This window comes from Danaus plexippus, chromosome 30 (assembly GCF_018135715.1).
Source record: "Danaus plexippus chromosome 30, MEX_DaPlex, whole genome shotgun sequence".
Lineage (NCBI taxonomy): Eukaryota > Metazoa > Arthropoda > Insecta > Lepidoptera > Nymphalidae > Danaus > Danaus plexippus.
In genome coordinates, this window is record NC_083557.1 from 3,370,001 (window position 1) to 3,377,500 (window position 7,500).

The 7,500-nt window shown below is 41.2% G+C and overlaps 3 non-coding genes across 3 annotated transcripts in view; all 3 read left to right on the forward strand.

The window, feature by feature from the left end:
* Positions 1–1,911: 1,911 nt before the first annotated feature.
* LOC133319837 (small subunit ribosomal RNA) lies at positions 1,912–3,814 on the forward strand. The gene has a single exon (XR_009753325.1). It is a non-coding gene; the product is annotated as a small subunit ribosomal RNA (ribosomal RNA).
* Positions 3,815–5,081: 1,267 nt separating this feature from the next.
* LOC133319852 (5.8S ribosomal RNA) lies at positions 5,082–5,238 on the forward strand. The gene has a single exon (XR_009753339.1). It is a non-coding gene; the product is annotated as a 5.8S ribosomal RNA (ribosomal RNA).
* A 1,531-nt stretch (positions 5,239–6,769) lies between these two features.
* The window catches only part of LOC133319845 (large subunit ribosomal RNA), a 4,021-nt gene continuing 3,290 nt past the window's right edge, over positions 6,770–7,500 (forward strand). Inside the window, exon 1 of the ribosomal RNA XR_009753333.1 lies at positions 6,770–7,500. This exon is cut by the window's right edge and continues 3,290 nt beyond it. This is a non-coding gene — a ribosomal RNA (large subunit ribosomal RNA).

Sequence of the window (7,500 nt, forward strand, 5' to 3'; positions counted from 1 at the left end):
TAGATGTGAAATAATATTTTTATATCATACACTTGGAAAAATTTCTAAGTCCAGTCATTACACGAACCGGGAGGGTGTTACACAAAAATCTTTAATAATTTCCGTATTTCGAAGAAATCGATCACACCAACAGCATATCATCCATGTATACAATCAATATGAAACTTGTACGTAAGCGGAACTTTCATTTCGAACAAATATTTTTCATATCATATGTGAAGTCGATCGAAAAACGACTAAGTCCCAGACGCTCCGCCGACACGATACGTACCAAACATAATATTATAATATCATCATTCAGATGACCCTATCGACTATATCATATTTATATTGACGATATACGACATCCATATAAAAATTATATATACCAATGGCATCGTTATAGATGTGAAATAATATTTTTATATCATACACTTGGAAAAATTTCTAAGTCCAGTCATTACACGAACCGGGAGAGTGTTACACAAAAATCTTTAATAATTTCCGTATTTCGAAGAAATCGATCACACCAACAGCATATCATCCATGTATACAATCAATATGAAACTTATTCGTAAGCGGAACTTTCATTTCGAACAAATATTTTTCATATCATATGTGAAGTCGATCGAAAAACGACTAAGTCCCTAATGTATGAATACATAGCCATTATAAAATGTAAAAATTAAAAAAAAACTTTTTTATTTCACATGTTCTTTATATTTATTATTTATAGTATTTTAATTGAACATATAATGCCATTTATATATTAGAAATGTATAAAATACGAACTTTTAAAATTTTTGTAATACACGAACCGGTCCCAGATTTACCGAATGTCAATTTCTGGCCCTCGCATATATAGGAGGTGGCGGCGCGTGTGGTGGGTCCGCGTCGTCACGTTGCGTACTGTAGGTTGATAGGCGTCGAAGGGAGTTGGTTATATGAAAATATCACATCGTGCAATAGATGTTGATATAAAAATATTATCACATCGTATATTCGATGTTGATAATATAATAATGAAAAATGAAAAAAATATCTCATCATTCTTTGATGTTGATAAAATATGTATGTGAATGATGATAATGAAAAATGAAAAATATCTCGTCATATCTTTGATGTTGATATAATAATGAAAAATGAAAGTATCTCATCATATTTTTGATGTTGATAATATAAATAAGAGACAAAAAAAAAAAAAAAATTTTTTTTTTTTTTAATTTAAAAATTATTTCGAATGAAATAATTGTACGTACGTGTACGTACGTTTGAATGATGAAAAAGTACGCTTCGAGAAATCCTCCTAATAACCTTCTTCCTTCGACAAAAACTTCTCTGTGTTGACCGCCGACGGTCGTCGCGTAGTACTTAGCTATACATATCACGATGTGTTTCACACAACGTTTTATAATGGTTAGTATGAAGCGTGATCGTTCTAACGGGGTCGTATTGTACAAAATTTGCTTCCGTCGTGTTGCGCGTAAGTGTGACCGCCGGAGACAATCCCTTAGTAGATAATCCGCCCGAAATAGAATCTATTGGTACTAGATCTCTCTAACACCGTGCGATGATACCGATGTTTGACGTGTCGTATTTGTTAACGCATATATGACAATGTTAACCGATATTAAAGGTGTACGATCTCGTTATAAAAGTAACGATCAACAATATGAAACTTTTTGATGCGTTCAAAATGTTTTCATAATAAATATATATATAATATATATAAAATATGAATTAAGAAAGAGAGGAGGAGGAGTATGATATAAAATGTGTGTATATTTCAAAGAAAATATACAAAAATGAATAAATAAATAAAAACAAAATAATAATCAGGCCACCGTTACGTGCCCTCGCTTCCTATATCACAATATAAGAGCGAACGCGTACGATGCGCTCTCGATTGAGAGTTAACTAAAATTAGCTAGCTCCCTGGTTGATCCTGCCAGTAGTTATATGCTTGTCTCAAAGATTAAGCCATGCATGTCTCAGTGCAAGCCGTATTAAGGCGATACCGCGAATGGCTCAATATATCAGTTTTGGTTCCTTAGATCTTACTCAGTTACTTGGATAACTGTGGTAATTCTAGAGCTAATACATGCAATCAGAACTCTGACCAGTGATGGGATGAGTGCTTTTATTAGATCAAAACCAATCGACGGAGGGCCTCGCGTCCGAAGTCGTTAATTTTGATGAATCTGGATAACTTTTGCCGATCGCATGGTCAAGTACCGGCGACGCATCTTTCAAATGTCTGCCTTATCAACTTTCGATGGTAGTTTCTGCGACTACCATGGTTGTCACGGGTAACGGGGAATCAGGGTTCGATTCCGGAGAGGGAGCCTGAGAAACGGCTACCACATCCAAGGAAGGCAGCAGGCGCGCAAATTACCCACTCCCGGCACGGGGAGGTAGTGACGAAAAATAACGATACGGGACTCTTACGAGGCCTCGTAATCGGAATGAGTACACTTTAAATATTTTAACGAGGAACAATTGGAGGGCAAGTCTGGTGCCAGCAGCCGCGGTAATTCCAGCTCCAATAGCGTATACTAAAATTGTTGCGGTTAAAAAGCTCGTAGTTGCATTTGTGCGCCGCGCTGTCGGTGCACCGCATCCGCGGTGATACTGACACGTCTGCGGAGCATATCGTCGGTGAGCCGGCGGTAAAACGCCGGTTCAATATCAAAATCCTATCGCGGTGCTCTTCAGTGAGTGTCGAGATGGGCCGACAATTTTACTTTGAACAAATTAGAGTGCTCAAAGCGGGCTCAAAACGCCGCTTGAATATTTCGTGCATGGAATAATAGAATATGATCTCGGTTCTATTTTGTTGGTTTTCAGAACTCCGAGGTAATGATTAATAGGGATAACTGGGGGCATTCGTATTGCGACGTTAGAGGTGAAATTCTTGGATCGTCGCAAGACGAACATCAGCGAAAGCATTTGCCAAAGGTGTTTTCATCAATCAAGAACGAAAGTTAGAGGTTCGAAGGCGATTAGATACCGCCCTAGTTCTAACCGTAAATATGTCATCTAGCGATCCGCCGACGTTATTACAATGGCTCGGCGGGCAGCTTCCGGGAAACCAAAGATTTTGGACTCCGGGGGGAGTATGGTTGCAAAGCTGAAACTTAAAGGAATTGACGGAAGGGCACCACCAGGAGTGGAGCCTGCGGCTTAATTTGACTCAACACGGGAAATCTCACCAGGCCCGGACACCGGAAGGATTGACAGATTAATAGCTCTTTCTTGATTCGGTGGGTGGTGGTGCATGGCCGTTCTTAGTTGGTGGAGCGATTTGTCTGGTTAATTCCGGTAACGAACGAGACTCTAGCCTGCTAAATAGGCGTCGTCATTTAGGTGTGAGCGATTTCGGTCGTTCAACTCACTGACGGCGTATTAAAATTCTTCTTAGAGGGACCGGCGGCTTCGAGCCGCACGAGATTGAGCAATAACAGGTCTGTGATGCCCTTAGATGTCCTGGGCCGCACGCGCGCTACACTGAAGGAATCAGCATGTTCTCCCTGGCCTAGAGGCCCGGGCAACCCGTTGAAACTCCTTCGTGCTGGGGATTGGGGTTTGCAATTATCCCCCATAAACGAGGAATTCCTAGTAAGCGCGAGTCATAAGCTCGCGTTGATTACGTCCCTGCCCTTTGTACACACCGCCCGTCGCTACTACCGATTGAATGATTTAGTGAGGTCTTCGGACCGACACGCGGTGGCTTCACGGCCGTCGGCGTTGCTGGGAAGTTGACCAAACTTGATCATTTAGAGGAAGTAAAAGTCGTAACAAGGTTTCCGTAGGGGAACCTGCGGAAGGATCATTAACGTTATATAACATCCGATATCAAAGCGATATCAGGATGATTATGATAATATTATATATCCAAGTAAAAAGAGAGACACATATATAAAAATATATGATGCAAATTAAAAAAAAAAGAGATGAAAGGGGCGGCATCTCGATAGAAATTAAATATATCTCAAAATAATATATAAATGAAAGGAAAATAAATAAATAAATAAATAAATATAAAAACAACTCTACACAAGCGTGTTATGATGTTTTTGAATGAATAAAAATATAAAAGATGTCAGGGGCGGGACATCAAAATAAAAAGAGACACACAAAAACATACACTCGATTACGCCTAGCGTGTTGTCGTCGTTGTTGTTGTTTGTGATGTTAAAAATAAATAAATAAATAAATGAAAGAGAGATATATAAGATGTGAAGGGGCCACATCTAAAAAATAAATAAATCTCCAAGGAGATCGAAATAATATTATGATGATGATGATGATGAAGGAGAGGAGGAAAAGATACGAAATTTAAAACGATTTGACGGATAAACGGATTCATTAGCGTCCCTTCCTTATCCGATACGCACATATGCACTGTATGAGCATACAATTTATATACTCTTGATGTATATATACGTATATGTTAAAACCAGATAACGTTGTAACTCGAAAGCGATATACTAGATATCATTGATTCATCCTATGTTTCTTAACTCTGGTAGATCTCATTTGACATAGACCGGTAAGAATCCGCGCCGCGAGTCTCTTGACGACTACTCAAGACCTTAATAAGTCTAGTCCGAGTTCTGTTTACTTGGTTGGATCAAGGGCGATTAGAGTGAACGTATAATCTGGGCGTTGAAGATAACATGCTGTGGTATATAGCGCTACTATCATTATCTTGTCATTTCGTTAATTCGTTAGGGACACTCTGAGTTTTTATGCGGTCCGGTGGATTAGTTGTTTACCGTACGTTAACCACACGGGTAAATCCGGTGGGTCGGTTAGTCCACTTGGAGAGAACGTGGTGTGATACGTTTCGTTTGTCATGTCGTTCGCGTCTTTCTATATTATATATCAACATATCACATGTCAATGTGAAATATGTATGTATGTATAAGTAGATTTGATCGCGTCCGTAGGCAATATGAGGCGTATTGCAGCGTTATATAAATGGCAACACCCCCTATATGCGCACGATTGCCCTCTTTGTTTTTTTTTTTTTTTTTAAAAAAAAAAGAAAATTTAAATGGTGAGCGTCGCCGTACACATGATATATTTATAAAAATCACTACCCTGAACGGTGGATCACTTGGCTCGCGGGTCGATGAAGAACGCAGTTAACTGCGCGTCATAGTGTGAACTGCAGGACACATTTGAACATCGACATTTCGAACGCACATTGCGGTCCGTGGAGAAATATCCAGGACCACTCCTGTCTGAGGGCCGGCTGTATAAAATAATACACCACACTGTTCCATCACGGTATGACACCTCATAACGCACGCGAACACAGAAAGAATTACATCCATCGCGCACAGACTCGCACATATACGCCACGGAAGTGTCGTTGTGTGTTCGTAGTGTGTGTGTGTATGTGTTTGTTCAGTTCGAATTATGTGTATCGTAGTTTTGTTGTTGTCGACTGTGCGAACATATGACGGTTCCGACGACTGCTAATGATCTTTTTATTCTTTTTATTGTTCTCTTTCTGACGAGACACAAACAGCACGAGAACACGACACACGCACAAACACGACGTCGTACCGCACGCGCGTGAGCGCGAACGCCTCCCTCTCGTAGTATACACAGAAAAGACTATGATATCTTATTATGTGTCATTATACGAATCGGAGTTGTCGCACTCGTCGTAGTCGTCGTCGTCGTCGTCGTTGTCGTAGTCGTCGTTGTTGCTGTTGTGACCCATCATAGTGAGAGATTTAAATTGAATTATTGATTGTTTGCAAGTTCGTTTGTCCGTTTAAATATTATATGAGAAATATATATATACACACACGTATATGAAGACTATGAAACATTTTTTTCATTGTGTGAATATATCACATCGAAGTCGCGTGAGTGTTGTTGTCTGTGTTTATATGGTATGTATATATTATATAATACACCAACGATACTTAGTTACGCCTCGATCAAACAAGTGACACGAGATCGCATCTAGCGTCTGAGCATATATATAATATGTGAAGACGGAAACGCACGACACCCGCACAAAAAAATATGAATCTTTGTATGTGTTTGTGTGTGTGTGATACGCGCGATGTTTTGCTGCAGAGAGCGTGATCCTTGCTCCCATCGTTGATCCGTTGCTTTATGATTATGATAATTGTGAAGCGATACGGTGATGTGAGAGGGTAAGAGAAGGTATCCGATGCTCTTTCGTATGCGATTACGTCGTCGTCGTTATTATGCACTTACACATCTACGTCTCTGATTTCAAGATATTTTTTTTGTCGATGTATGAGTGTTTTATGTTTTCTGTGTCCGATCGTTGTGCGTTTCTATTGTGTCGTTAAGGTCTGTGTTATATTAATATTATATATATATCGTGGACGTGGACATCGAACGAAAACAACGCAATATCGCGCCTTCGTATATATGTGTGATATGTAATAAAACGATGAAAATCGAATTTGAGTGTTTCAAATATATAGTTATTCAATGTATGTGTTGTGTGCAAAAAAAGTAGGCGGACACGACGTCCGAAGAGTGCATCGACGCCGTTTATGAAACCGAAACACTATCACAATCATATATTGTGTGTGTATAATTCGCGCAGACACGAGTACGTGAATCGTGCAGACTACCACACTGCGTGTGCGTGTGTGTGTATGTATAAACGTACTCGGTGTGTGTGTGTGGATCATATCGCACATTATATTATATGTATGTAAGATTCGTGTTTTAGTTTTGTGGCGTCGTAGCGCTGACGGATATCGCGTCTGCCTCGTTTTTTTATCGTTGGCCTCAGATCAGGGAGGATCACCCGCCGAATTTAAGCATATTAGTAAGCGGAGGAAAAGAAACTAACTAGGATTTCCTTAGTAGCGGCGAGCGAACAGGAAACAGCCCAGCACTGAATCCCGCGGTTGTAACGATCGCGGGAGATGTGGTGTTCGGGAGGTTCCGCTTTCTCGTCGTCGCCGCTCCTGTCCAAGTTCGTCTTGAACGGGGCCGTTTTCCCGTAGAGGGTGCCAGGCCCGTAGCGACGGAGCGAGACGGCGAGAGGGACACTCCTCAGAGTCGGGTTGCTTGAGAGTGCAGCCCTAAGTGGGTGGTAAACTCCATCTAAGGCTAAATATTACCGCGAGACCGATAGCGAACAAGTACCGTGAGGGAAAGTTGAAAAGAACTTTGAAGAGAGAGTTCAAGAGTACGTGAAACCGTTCAGGGGTAAACCTGCGAAACTCGAATGAACGAACGGAGAGATTCATCGTCGCTCGGCGGCGTACGGGCGTCGCGCCTCGATGTCGTGCTTGCGTCACGCAAGTGGCGTACGGCATGACACGGGTCGCGTCCGTCGACGTTCGCCGAAGGCGTGCACTTCTCTCTTAGTAATACATCGCGACCCGTTCGATGTCGGCATAAGCGCCGTTCGGGAGTCCAATCGTCGCGTTCACGCGTGGCGGCTGGACCGTGACGGTGGCCTGCCGGCTGTCGGACGGTAGTACAAAATCGTACAATATACGAATC